Genomic DNA, 15,433 nt, shown 5'->3' with positions numbered 1-15,433 from the left:
AAAGCTTAAAAGACTTCGGCATTGCAAGACCATAATATGTATAATAAAAAATTAAAAAAAATGTGTATTTTGAATAAATCATGCCTTAGAGACCTCATTTAAAAGGGAAAGTCAATGATTTGAAGACTTATGTTTTGAAATTGAAAAAATAAGGTAAAAGCCACATATTGGGAATCCGGTTCACTTTCAATGAAGCTTGAGATGATTTCTATTATAGATATGACAATTGAAGTATTTATATAGACTATGATGTTGATACTTGAGAATTGAAAGATGATTAGCCATTTTGTTCTATCAATGCTTCATATATACAAGGTAGTCTTCATAATGATTCCATCTCCAATGTTCTCTATGTTCTAAGTTTGAAAATGAGCTTTGTGCATCTCTATGCACTATGTTTGATGTTTGTGGGTAACATTCCTGTTAAACCCTCACGAGACCTCACTCGTCCTCTAGGGACGCCTAGGGGTTTAAAAGGCTTGTTGCATATGCTAAATGCAATCGCCGCTCTCACAAAAGAGGAGATTTGTTGTCATTTCATTAAGAGTTTTCATTCTAGTTTTGCTAAGGGACTAGCAAAATGTAAGTTTGGGGGTGTGATAAGCGCCGAATATTGCATATTCAAGCGCCCTTAGTTGCATTAGCTAAGTTCATTATTTGATTATTTTATGTATCTTCATTTACATGTTTTTATATATTTTCAGGTTTGTTTCCCAAAAAGGAATAAAAATGATGTTTTGATGAGTTCTTGAATATCAAAGTGTGCAATACTGAAGTTTACAGCTTGGCAGCAGTGGAGTTCAACTTTGCTTGTCAGTTTTGACCTAACACACTTGAGAATTGGACTTCCATTAAAACATAGCCTACTTAGAGCTTTGAATTAGCTTTCCAAATCATTAAACGGTTCTTCATTTGGAGTTCGGAACAGAGAGTTATGGCTTTTTAACCAAAGGTGCGCAGAACAGCCTGGCAGCAGTGAAGTTCGACTTTACTCTTCATTTTAGACCCACCAAACTTGATAAATGGACTTCCATCAAAACATGACATACTTAGAACTTTGAGTTAGCTTTTAAAAGCACCAAATGGTTCATCATTTGGAGTTCGGACCAGGGAGTTATGGCCTTTTTACCAAAGTAGCTCAGAGTAGAACAAGTACAAGAATGCAATCTGTTACATCTTCGAGCGCTCGAAGAAGGACCTTCGAGCGCTCAAAATTCGGGCAGAATCACTTCGAGCATCTTCGAGCGCTCGAAGCCACTTCTTCGAGCTCTCGAAGGAACATTTGTGGCCCACTTGTGTCTTGAATCCTCTAACTTTAGATTTGCCTCTTTTATGAGTTGGTTGGAGATGTCTTTTGGAGAGAGTAGAGCCTTGTTTTGAGGAGGTTTGGTAGGCTTCTTGTCTACAAAAAGAAAGGTGGAGCTTGGATCATCACATATATCATTTTACAAGATTTGTGGAGAGAGAGAGGAGGGAGAAGATAGAGTTTTTGTGGCTACAAAGAGGGAGCTCGAAAATGGAGGTTGGGAGCAAGCTTCTTCCTTCCTCTAGGGCATCCATGGGTAACTAATTCTTCCTCTAGGGAGGTGATGAAGCCCCTCCCCCTTGTAAGCATGTTCTAGTATAGTTCTATTTTAGGGATTACAATGTATATTCTATGGTCTTTTCATGACCAAGAGCACTTCATTGGTTGTAATAGATGTTGATATATATATGAATGATTTTTCTAAGTTGATTATCTTGTTCAAGGTAATGTCTTACATTAATCATATTGCTTATGTTTTCATGGTGACAATGGAAATAAGGTTATGAAATGGTTTAATAACATGTTGATAGGTGACTTTGATAGATCATTGCTTAGGAAAATCCTTTGATGGTGTATGCTTAATCTCTACCTTCATGTGCTTCATCATTTTTGTCACGAACTTGATAATCTTTCATCTAAGTAAGTGTGTTTAAGTTGCATCCTAGTTTAAGTAGTTTAAACACATTCACCTTTGGTGGATTATGTTTGTTTAAGGCTTAATGTACTTCTTGTTAATTATATGGCAACTATGTGTCGCTATATAATTCTTGACCATTGTATATTGTTTATCCCCTAAATTAGTTTAATATCTAGCATGTGTAGAGGGATGGAGGCAGATTCACTTCCCTAGTTTTCTTTACTCGTAATTTATCTCTTTTAATTCTCGCAAACTTTTGTTTTATGCAATTTACATCCTTAGTTTTAGTGACAATCCAACAAATCCTCTATAAACCCTCATATCATTCTAAAATGATTCTAGACACCTTGGTTGCCATAGACTACCAGTCTTAGTGGTTTGACTTACCCGACCAATAGCCCTATTTTACAATGATTTGTGCTATTGCAAATGGGTTGATTTATAATTGATAATCGATCCGTCGATCATGAGGCCATAGGCAAATGATATCTGTTGGTGTAAGGATTTTATCTAAAGGTCAATCTTATGTTTTGATGATTACAAACCATTAATGATGTTTATGTACTAATACTTTCATTGAGTGAAGTATAGTTGATCAATCATTCAATCCTCAATAATGAGCTAGAAGTTCCATTTCAAGCATTCCAAACACTCAAGCAATGATTTCAAAGAAGCATCAATGTGCAAGAAATTAAAGAAGAACTCGGACTTCAAAGATCATTCAAGCTTTTCAGCAAATCTTCATCAAGCCTAAACGATCATGGTTAATAAATGAAGAAAATGGTAGATAGGATGGTGAGAGCTTAAGGTTTAATGTTAAAGTTTAGTTGAATATATTTTGACGCTCAAAATTACAATTCATGCATAATATTCTCATTTCATCTTTCAAAGAACATAAAATTAGCTCATTAGGTTTTTGAACACATTCACATGAGCCTCACATCATACTGGAATTCATTTTAAGTCTCCTACTGAAAGTAGAGAAGGCTCTACAAAAATTAGAGAAGGCTCAGGGGAAAGTAGAGAAGGCTCTACAAATCTAGAGAAGGCTCAAAAAATTAGAGCAGGCTCTATTTCAAATAGAGACGGCTCTCAAAGCTAATTTTTAACAAAAAAAAAGTTTCTATCCAAAGAGCAGGCTCCCAAAAAGGATAGTCGGCTCTCAAGGCTAGGGAGCCGCCTCCTCTTGTTTACAAGAGCCGGTTCCTTCTAGGGTTTTGATCTACAACGGAAACTTTTTCATTTATTGTTTTCCAACCACCTGCAACAGCTATATTGACCATTGTTTATCTATAAATACAGAGGTTGGTTTGCATCATAAAACACACAATTACAGAGAGCATTCTACCATTCTTGAAAAGCATTAAAGAAGCATTCGTTGAGCTTTCATTCCCTCTGCTTTCATTTCCTCTCTTACATTTCATTCTACTGTAGTAATTCTGAGCTTCATATATATATTCATCTTTACTATAGTCGTAACCAGAACTGTGTACTTCTATCTTTGAGAGATTTATTCCAAGTTATTGTAAAAGGGTTGGTGTGACCCAAAAGAAAGCCTAGGAGAAGGGTGTTCTCTTAGCAAGGAAGAGAAGCAAGGTCTTGCTTCAATTGAAGGTTTGCTCTCCACCATTAAGGAGAAGCTCTAGTGATTTTGGAAAGTCTCAAGGGGGACCTTGAGCCGAGGAGTAGGAGTTTCCAAACCTCGCTAAATTGCCGAGTCATAGTTTGCAATCTCTCATCTCTATCTCTCATATACTTGTGCCATACACTGCTTGAATATTTCAATTTCTCTGTGCTTAATAGTTTGTTAGATTTAATATTTTTTAAATTGCAAAAATTGGCCCTTGACTCTATTCACCCCCCTCTAGAGTCAATTAGTGACTAACATTTGGTATCAGAGCCTAATCTCTAGAAAAGGATTTAACCATCTTAGAGAACGACCATTGCCAATACAAATTTTCATCAAGAAGGTCAATCTAATAATAGACCTCCTTGGTTTGACAGAAATAACTACAACTATTGGAAGATCAAAATGAGAGCATTCCTAAGAGATGTTGATATAGATGTTTGGAAAGCCATAGAAAAAGGAAACCATGTTCCAACCAAAATAGTAAATGGTGAAACTGTTCCAACACCTGATATTGAATGGACCCTAAATGACCGTAGGCTTGTACAATGTAATGTCAAGGCTATCACTAATCTCTATTGTGCCTTAAGCAAAAACGAATTTAATAGAATTTCGGATTGCGAAACGGCAAAAGAAATTTGGGATAAACTTGAAGTTGCCTATGTAGGGACTAGTCATGCAAAGGAATCCAAAATGAATATGCTTGTCCATAAATATGAACTTTTCACCATGAACAACAGAGAAACTATTAGTGAAATGTATTCTCATTTTACTAACATTGTGAATCCTTTGAAGGCTCTTGGAAGATCATATACATCGTCCGACAATGTGAAAAAAATTCTTAGGTCTTTGCCTAAAAATTGGGAAGCCAAGAAGACCACCATCCAAGAGGCCAAAAAACTCAATACACTCCCCATAGATGAACACATTGGCTCATTAATGGCCTATGAGTTAGAGATGAATGATAGAGATGAAGACAAAGAAGCTCAAAAGAAGGATATAGCTCTTCAAGCTACTACCAAAGAAGTCACAATTGATAAAGCTCCTAATGATGATGAAGAAGAAGAAGTTGCTTTCATTACCAAGACCGTGAGAAAAGTTCTTCAAATGAAAAAGTTCCAAAAGAGTAACAACTTCAAAAGAAATGGTGCATCAAGTGAGCAAGGAAAAAGAGAAGCGCCTACATGTTTTCATTATGGAAAACTGGGGCATATCAAATCTGATTGCTATGCCTACAAAAATGAAAAGGAAAGGAAAAAGAAAGGCAAAGCCATGCAAGCTACATGGGAAGATGATGATTCAAATGGATCCGAAAGTGACGATGAACTCCATGAATTGGTCAATCTTTGTCTCATGGCCTATGAAGATGAGGTAAATTCTAATCATGACTCATTTGATTTAGAAACTTCATATGACGAATTAGTTGATGCACATAATTATTTACTAGATGCTTTTAAAGAATTACATGATGAATTAGGCAAAATGGTTCAAAAGTGTGCTAGCCTTAGAAGAGAAAAGCTTATCATCTCTCAAAACCTTGAAAAATCTCAACTTGAAAATAAAACCTTGAAAAAGGAAAAAAAATTAGCTAAAGAAGCGGCCTCAATTGAGTTAATTTCTGAAAATGAATCATTGAAAGTCATTATTGAGGATCAAGTTGAAACCTTAGCCAAATTCATAAAACGTAGAAAGAATTTAGGGATCATTCTTGGAAAGTAACGAAATACTTATGCTAAGGATGGGCTTGGATTTGATCCTCATAACAAAGATTCATGTTTATTGAAAAGGAGAAAACCCTTGAACAATTACTTTGTTAAAAATTCCTCCTTTAGTCCAACATGCAATTATTATAAAAAGATAGGACATAAGATCAATCATTGTCCTATTAGGCCATGTAGGACAAAAGAAGTTTGGGTTGTTAAAGAGACTTATGTGCTTCTTCCTAACTCTCATGGACCCAAAAGAATGTGGGTACCAAAAGAAGATTACTCAAATTCATTTTGTAGGTTTGCGTGAAGTCTTCATATTCATCCAAGAACAAATGGTTCCTTAATAGTGGATGCTCATAACATATGACGGGAGATCAATCAAAATTTCGCTCCATTAAACCTCACAAAGGAGGAAATGTTACATTCGGCGACAATTCAAAAGGCAAGGTCATTGGCATTGGAACTATTGGTATCTCCTCTTCCTTATCTATTGATGACGTTTTACTTGTTAAAGGCTTAAAACACAACTTATTTAGTATTAGCCAACTATGTGATAAAGGATATGATGTTTTGTTTAAATTGGATAAATGCATTGTCAAAAAGGATAATAATGAAGTTTTTCATCCTCTAAGAAATGGTAATGTGTACACTTTGCTTTTGTGTGAATTACATGATCAAGATGTCAAGTGCTTTGTATCCTCAAATGAAAATAGTTGGTTGTGGCATAGAAGGTTAGGTCATGCTAGTATGGATTTGATTTCAAAGCTATCTAGAAATGAATTAGTCAAAGGCCTCCCAAAGACTAATTTTTCTAAAGATAAAACTTGTAGCGAATGCCAAATAGGCAAGCAAATCAAGACATCATTTAAAAGGAAAAAGGACATAACAACTACAAGGCCACTTGAATTAATTCATATAGACTTATTTAGTCCGGAGAGAATTGCCAGTCTTGGTGGAAAACTCTATGCATTTGTCATTGTTGATGATTACTCTAGATTCTCTTGGGTATTTTTCCTTACACACAAAAATGAGGCTCATGCAATCTTTGCTAAATTTTGTAAGAGAGTCGAAAACGAGAAAGAGTGTAAGATTAAGTCCATTAGAAGTGATAGAGGAAGAGAGTTTGATAACCAAGATGTAGAAAGATTTTGTGATAAAAATGTATACAATCATAATCTTTCGGCTCTTAGAACTCCTCAACAAAATGGAATTGTTGAAAGGAAAAATAGGTCTCTCCAAGAAATGGCTAGGACTATGTTAAATGAACATAAATCTCTTAGAACTCTATGGGCCGAAGCCATTAGTACCTCATGCTATGTCATAAATAGAGTCATCATTAGAATACTTCTTAATAAGACTTCTTATGAACTTTGGAACAAAAGGAAGCCAAATATTGGATACTTTAAAGTTTTTGGGTATAAATGCTTCGTGTTAAATGACAAAGATAGTTTAGGAAAATTTAAACCTAAATCGGATGAAGGTATTTTTCTAGGATATTCAACTCGTAGCAAAGCATTTAGAGTGTTCAACAAAAGAACACTAGTGGTTGTGGAATCTATACACGTCGTATTTGATGAATCACCATTACCTCCTCTTAGGTGCTCATTGGATGATAATGAAGATGTGATGGAGATTGAAAAGAACATTGAAAATCTTGATTTAAATGGTTCGTCTATTGAAGATCACTCCAAAGATGTTCCAAAAGATAGTCACTCTCATGAAGATACTCTTCCTAAGGCTTGGAAGCAAGTGTCTAATCATCCAATAAATCAAATTATTGGCGATCCATCTAAAGGAGTAAGCACTAGATCTCAAATAAGTAATGTTTGCAACTATGTAGCTTTTGTTTCCCAACTTGAACCAAAGAATATTCTTGAAGCCGAAAATGATGAATCTTGGCTCTTGGCCATGCAAGAAGAACTTAATCAATTTGAAAGAAATGAAGTTTGGCATTTGGTTCCAAGACCTAAAGATAAAACTGTCATTGGCACAAAGTGGGTGTTTAGAAATAAAAAGGATAAATCAGGAACAATTGTGAGAAATAAGGCAAGGCTTGTTGCTCAAGGTTATAATCAAGAAGAAGGAATTGATTATGAGGAAACCTTTGCCCTCGTAGCTCGACTTGAAGCTATAAGAATGCTCCTTGCATTTGCATCTCATAAAAACTTTAAGTTATATCAAATGGATGTAAAAAGCGCTTTCTTAAATGGCTTCATTGAAGAAAAAGTGTATGTTGAACAACCACCTGGCTTTGAAAGTTATAATTGTCCAAACCATGTTTTCAAATTGACAAAAGCATTGTATGGTTTGAAACAAGCTCCAAGAGCTTGGTATGAAAGACTAAGTGGTTTTTTACTTGCTAATGGGTTCATTCGAGGAAAAATTGACAATACTCTTTTTACTAAAACCATTGATTACAACTTGTTGGTCATTCAAATTTACGTTGATGATATTATCTTTGGATCAACCAATAGTGTATTATGTGAAAAGTTTGCCTCTTGTATGCAAAATGAATTTGAAATGAGCATGATGGGTGAACTAACCTTCTTCTTAGGTTTGCAAATTAAACAAACACTTGATGGTATTTTTGTTTGCCAATCTAAGTATGTTAAGGATTTGCTAAAGAAATTTGGCTTGGAGGAAGTCAAACATGCCATTACTCCAATGAGCTCTTCTTTGAAACTTGACAAAGATGAAAAGGGCATTAATGTGGATATTAAAAAATATAGAGGTATGATTGGTAGTCTTTTATATTTAACCGTAAGTAGACCGGACATCATGTTTAGTGTATGCTTATGTGCTCATTTTCAATCTTGCCCTAAAGAATCTCATCTATGTGCCGTTAAACGCATCTTTCGCTATTTAAGTTATACTATATTCTTAGGTCTTTGGTATCCTAGACATACATCATTTGAACTTGTTGGTTACTCGGATGCTGACTTTGGAGGATACAAAGTTGATAAAAAAAATATTAGCGGGACTTATCACTTCATTGGACAATCACTGGTATCTTGGTCCTGTAAGAAACAAAACTCTGTTGCTTTATCAACGGCGGAAGCCGAGTATATTGCAGCCGGTAGTTGTTGCACTCAAACGCTTTACATTAAGCAACAACTTGAGGACTTTGTACTTCATTTTGATCATGTTCCTATAATGTGTGATAATACAAGTGCAATTTGTATTTCAAAAAATCCGACTCAGCATTCTTGGACAAAGCATATAGAAATTAGGTACCATTTTCTTAGGGATCATGTCTCTAAGGACGAGATTGAACTTATGTTTGTCAATACAGAAAAACAATTAGCCGATATTTTTACAAAACCACTCCAAGAAGATAGGTTTTGTTTGCTTAGAAGGGAAATTGGAATGTGCTCAGAAGAAGAAATATAACAGTAAAGCAAAGCAGCAGCAGAGCCAGCTCCATTCAGAAAAAGAGTCGTCTCTTTGAAGAAAAAAAGTCGTCTCTACACAAGGCAGAGCAGTCTCCACAGATGATATCAAATTTCTTGCTCTCGGGATCTCAAAAATTTTAAGAAAAAGTCTGCTCTATAAAAACAAGAGCTGGCTCCCCAACCTGCATACAAATTGGAATAGGAAGAGCCGTCTCTAGAAAAAGGTAGAGCCGGCTCCTTCAGTGCTATTTTTTTTTTCCAACTCTCGGGATCTCCTCTGCAGACAATTGAGCCTACTCAACAAAAAGGAAGAGCCGGCTCCTAAAATGCCTTAAACATCCAACTCTCGACATCTCTGAAAAAGCCCAAAAGAGCCGGCTCTAAAAATTTATTGAGCCGTCTCCAAAAATTGGTTTGAGCAGTCTCTAAATTCCTCCTTGAGCCGACTGTTTCATTTTTATTTTTTTTCTTGGCAAGGAGCCAGCTCTAAAATTTCTAAGAGCGGGCTCCATCTTTTTTTTTTAAGAGCCGGCTGCCAATGGCCAAAGAGCCGACTCAACAATCTAAGAGTCGGCTCCATTAAATTCCAAGAGCCGGCTCCATTTCCTGAATACAGGCCCTCACGAATTGCACTCTGCCTGTTGGATGTTATTTCTATTTATATCTATTCATTATTGGGCATAATCTCATCCACTTCCAGAGAGCATCTCGGCTAGGGCATTCTTCATTCTCCTCCAGTTTCTTCACAAGTAAGTGAATTTCCATCTAATTCTTTCCACATTTCATAAATTCATTGGTTGTTAATTGAATTTTCAGTCATTAATTTTTAATTTCATCCTTTGAATCCATCATTCCATGAATCCCTTAACTATACCGTAGCTTTTCTCTTCCATATGAAATTTGCTTGTTTATGGTCTGTAATTTCAAAATTTATTCCACAAACTTCCGTTTGTTCTTTAATCAATTTGTTAATCCATCATATTTAGATCAAATCTTGAGTTCTTGCATAAATTTTGTTATCAAACCCATTTTTTTTTTTTTATTATCTGAATTTTTTGTTTTTGAATAAATGTGTTGACTTTGGTTCATTTGAGTAGTACATTTCAATGTGATGACTTTGGTTCACAATTCTATCGAATTTCTACTCTTAAGATGAATTTATATATATTTCAATCCCTAGAGCATGTTATATAAATTTTTTTTATCAAGCAAACATTTTAGGATTGTTCCATGCACTGACTTGTCAAAATTCCATATGCTTCCATTTAAGTTTAAATTTGAATCCTCTATTATGATTCCATTTTGGTTCTTCATGTCTAGACAAATTTTTTACACTCAAAATTCTAACTGAATGAGCATTTTAAAACTGGGCCTTTTCATTGGTTCAATTTGTTTGATTAATTCTAATATCAATCTTCAGTCTAAACTAATTTGAGACTTGAAATTTTCATTATCTTTTAAATTGGATTTTTATTCAGAGAATTCCTTCTGTAATTTCAGTCTAAATTCTAGAAATGTCCATGGCTGCATCCTCACGTAGAAAGAATCCTTCTCGTGGACAAAAACGGTCTACTCAACATAATGATGAATCAGGCCCTAGTGAACTAAATCCTCCTCCACTTCAAATCTCAGCCACCATGCTATATAAAAACCCCACATACAAAAGCATATATGACAAATTCTTTCAACATCGAAAAGTGGCCACAGCAATGGTGTTATCTGACACAATTTGCAATGATCTTCATCTTAACACCTATAGATTGTTTGATGCAATTGGCCTTGCATCATTTGTTGGGATGAATGAAGGATACTATCCAAAATCAGTAAAGTTAATTTACACTCATCTTAAAGAAATGCACGGAGAAGAAAAACTTAACTGCTATGTGGCTGGAATATATTTTCACCTTGATACAAATAGCATTGCTCGAATCCTTCACCTTCCCCCTGTGGATGGAATTCAATTCTATTCTCATTTCAACTGATTTAAAGGACAAGGTTTTGATAAACTCGTGGCTATTCGGCTAATGAGTTATGATTCTAATGTAACCAATACCAAAGAGGTCAACACCAAGCAATTAATTATGGAAGCTCGGTTGATTCACAAGATCATCATGTACTCTATTCTTCCCAAATCCAGCAGTCGATCCAAAATTTCCCACATGGATGTCTTTCTTATTTGGTGTGTCTTAAATGGCAAGCACTTTGATCTTGCATACATCATTTTTCATCACCTTCTTACATGCAAAAGAAAGAAAAAGGTCTCTCTATATTATGCCATGGTTCTCACTCACATATTTATGGCTAAGAAGGTTCCGCTTGATAGTCGTGAAGCAGTCGAACCAGGGCTAAGACACATTCTCACTGCCTCAAATCTTGCATCAATGGGGCTAAAAAGGGATTCTAATGGAGTATGGTTTTATCCTAGGCAACGTAGGTTCGAAGAGGCTAAAGCTAGAGGAGAAGAGGTTGAGGATGTTAATGATGGGTATAAAGACGAACATAAAAGTGATGATGATGATGAATTTGAGGAAGTTCCAGTTGAAAATCGTACCAATCGTGCTCTCTTGTTGGAAATTCTCAAAGGCACTCGTCAAAACCAAGCCACTCTTGAAAAACAACAAACTCAACTTGACAAAATGCACATGGCAATCGCTCATCTTAATGAGGATTTTACAGAAATTCGAAACCAATATAGACCTTCTCCTTAGAACAATTTTTCTCCATTTCACACCTACTTTTGTGTGCAATTATTAGCTTTATTTGCTTTAGAGAAGCATTTTTTTTTCTGTGTTTTATAAACTATGCTTTTATCTGTCATATGGTACTCGTGTTCACAGTCTCTTTCTGTTATCTATAAAATGCCATATTTGCTCATCTTTTGCCCTTTAATTCATTCTTCTCTAATATTTCCTGAAATGGCAAGTTATTTTTCTTTATTTATTTATTTCGTCTCCCATTTTTTTTAGATGACAAAGGAGGAGAAAGATGTGTTATTATCCTGATGTGCTATGTGTCTATTCTATTGCTTTTTAAATATATCTTGATAGATGCATATTGATAGGGGGAGACTTCTAAAAATGTCTGTGAAATTTAAATGCTTTCAAATTGTCTAAAATAATTGTTATAGAATCAAGCATGATATGATTTTCAAGATATGCTTATTGATAGGGGGAGTATTCTTTCTAATGTAACTCCATGTTGACTATAAACACATCAATGTTTTGTCATCATCAAAAAGGGGGAGATTATTGGCCTAAGAATTTTATCTAAAGGTCAATCTTATGTTTTGATGATTACAAACCATTAATGATGTTTATATACTAATACTTTCATTGAGTGAAGTATAGTTGATCAATCATTCAATCCTCAATGATGAGCTAGAAGTTCCATTTCAAGCATTCCAAACACTCAAGCAATGATTTCAAAGAAGCATCAAAGTGCAAGAAATTAAAGAAGAACTCGGACTTCAAAGATCATTCAAGCTTTTCAGCAAATCTTCATCAAGCCTAAATGATCATGGTCAAGAAATGAAGAAAATGGTAGATAGGATGGTGAAAGCTTAAGGTTTAATGTCAAACTTTAGTTGAATATATTTTGAAGCTCAAAATTACAATTCATGCATATTATTCTTATTTCATCTTTCAAAGAACATAAAATTAGCTCATTAGGTTTTTGAACACATTCACATGAGCCTCACATCATACTGGAATTCATTTTAAGTCTCCTACTAAAAGTAGAGAAGGCTCTACAAAAATTAGAGAAGGCTCGAGGGAAAGTAGAGAAGGCTCTACAAAAGTAGAGAAGGCTCGAGGGAAAGTAGAGAAGGCTCTACAAAAGTAAAGAAGGCTCAGAAAATTAGAGCAGGATTTATTTCAAATAGAGACAGCTCTCAAAGCTATTTTTCAACGAAAAATGAAGTTTCCATCCAAAGAGCAAGCTCCCAAAAAGGAGAGCCGGCTCTCAAGGCTAGGGAGCCGCCTCCTCTTATTTACAAGAGCTGGCTCCTTCTAGGGTTTTAATCTACAACGGAAAATTTTTCATTTATTGTTTTCTAACCACTTGCAACAGCTATATTGACCATTGTTTATCTATAAATACAGCGGTTGGTCTGCATCATAAAACACACAATTACAGAGAGCATTCTACCATTCTTGAAAAGCATTAAAGAAGCATTCGTTGAGCTTTCATTCCCTCTGCTTTCATTTCCTCTCTTACATTTTATTCTATTGTAGTAATTCTGAGCTTCATATATATATTCATCTTTACTATAGTCGTGAGTAGAACTGTGTACTTCTATCTTTGAGAGATTTATTGTACAATTCATTTCTATTCCAAGTTATGGTAAAAGGGTTGGTGTGACCCAAAAGAAAGCCTAGGAGAAGGGTGTTCTCTTAGCAAGGAAGAGAAGTAAGGTCTTGCTTCAATTGAAGGTTTGCTCTCCACCATTAAGGAGAAGCTCTAGTGATTTTGGGAAGTCTCAAGGGGGACCTTGAGCCGAGGAGTAGAATTTTCCAAACCTCGCTGAATCACCGAGTCATAGTTTGCAATCTCTCATCTCTATCTCTCTTATACTTGTGCCATACACTGCTTGAATATTTCAATTTCTCTATGCTTAATAGTTTGTTAGATTTAATATTTTTTAAATTGCAAAAATTGACCCTTAACTCTATGCACCCCCCCCCCCCCCCCCCCTCTAGAGTCAATTAGTGACTAACAATATCTAATTTGTATTTTATGCATTTTCACTTTCAAGGATTAATATAGAAATATTGAAAAATGTCAAGTCATTGCTTCACCATGTTTGCATCGGGTGTGGGAATTCCATTTTTATTCTTTCATAGGGTCTCATTAATCATGTATGAAGTGTGGCCAAGGGCCAAATGGTAATTTGAAACAATTTGTAAATTTTGATTTTCAAATTTTCCATTTCTAGTTTATTTTAGTCATTTTTGGCCGTTGGTTGGTCGTATTTTGTATCAGCCATTTTTGGGAGTCGTGGACCATTCCCGCGTGCTCAAAATCACTTATTACGTTTGTGTGCATATTCATTTCAGCCTAGAAATGCATTTGGGGTCAAATGCATACTTGGTGCAAAGTTGCATTTTCGCCGTTTTGAGCCTAATCTGATTTAGGGGCATTCTTGACATTTTACAGTGAGTTTTTTTTGTTTCCATCTGTATTGTTGTGTATAAAACATGATTTTTTTGGGGCAGGGGGGGGGTCTCTTCTTTGTGTTTTTTTCAAAAAGGCTCAGAAAGTCCTCAAAATCACTTTCCAAACTCAGAAATCTGCTAAGCTTGTCTGCAGGACAAGTGCTCGTCCATAGAGGACGAGCACTCGTATTTAGGGTGGTGGAAACTGTCCTGGGCATGTTCCTCTATAAGCGCTCATCGCCCTTGGACGAGCGCTCATCCGTCCTGTTCATGTGTGTGTGTATGCGTGTGTCTTGTTCAGCAATGCACCTCCGAGTTCAAGTTGATGTATCTCCTTCGTTTTAACTCCAATTTGGTCCGTTCTTGAGTCTAAATTGACCATGTTGAAATAATATTTCCAATGGTACTAATTAGAGCTTTAGATTCCATTTTTACCTCAAGATATTCAAGTTTTAGTGAAGTAGTGTCAGGATTTGGTTCGAACCGGGATGGGATTTCTCTTCCTTTGACTTCAAGACTTGATATCTTTGCCGTCCGAACTCCAAATCAAGTGATTCTTGAGTCCATCTTTGTTAATTTTTTGCTGTCTTTCTAATGGTGTGCACGATGACACCCATTTTTGTTTAGAATGACCATTTTTCCCTTGGTCCATTCATTGGAAGGTTTTGAAACCCTAACTCCGGTCTTGCTTCCGCTGAGTCACGGGACTCCTCGGAAGGTCGTTCTTGTGTCTTAGGGATGACGTACATCTCTATAGGCTTATATATGCTTTGCTTCTGTATTTTGGATCCATTTCGGGTTATCATAGGACACACTGGGTTTGTAAAATCCAGGGTCGTCACATAAACCAAATGTGTTCTACCAATTGCAACAATGAGCATGGATATCAAAATCAAGAATGAATTGTCTACTTAACAACAAGTAACTAATGTGTAGCACAACTCATCAAGACTAAGAATAAACCTTCTAATTAATCCACAATTGTGGCATACATTAATCTAGAGAAATATACAACTTGTAACAATAAGCATGGATTATCAAACTCATGCACGGATTATCTACCTATCTAGGAATGTAAATGCAATTACATTATAATTTAACCAAGATAATGAAATTAAAGCAATTAAGCTAAGGGTGTAGTGCAATCCAGCAAGCATAAGCATAATCCATCAAATTAACCAACAAGCATATCTAATAAAATCCATGCATAGCCATCACTAATTTCTCAATTTAATCACACATAACCAATCTAGAGAAACTGGTGTAGAGACATAACCCTTAATTAATTACACTTAGACATGCAACCAATCTAGAGAATTAATGGAAAGAATATAACCATAGCAATCATAAGCAAAACCAAGATTTATATATTCATAAGACTAAAGCATTCATTACAACAAAGAATTCCCCAAAAAGTTAAAGAGCTAGGGTTTAGAGTAGAAACCTAGGGCTCATCCAAGCCCTAAGATGGTGTTTAGCCACTCATAGAGGAGGTGGATGTGGTCATGGAACCCTCAAGGGCAATCCCCAAATATGGTTTCATCTTCATCCTCTTGGTTTTCTTGGAAGAAACCCTAAAGATCTTGATGTTCTTGCCTCCTTTCTTCAC

This window comes from Cornus florida, unplaced genomic scaffold, assembly GCF_030987335.1.
Source record: "Cornus florida cultivar Cherokee Brave unplaced genomic scaffold, ASM3098733v1 CherokeeBrave_3.0.0_Hap2_Chr09, whole genome shotgun sequence".
In the NCBI taxonomy this organism is placed as follows: domain Eukaryota; kingdom Viridiplantae; phylum Streptophyta; class Magnoliopsida; order Cornales; family Cornaceae; genus Cornus; species Cornus florida.
This window is presented reverse-complemented; position numbering follows the sequence as displayed.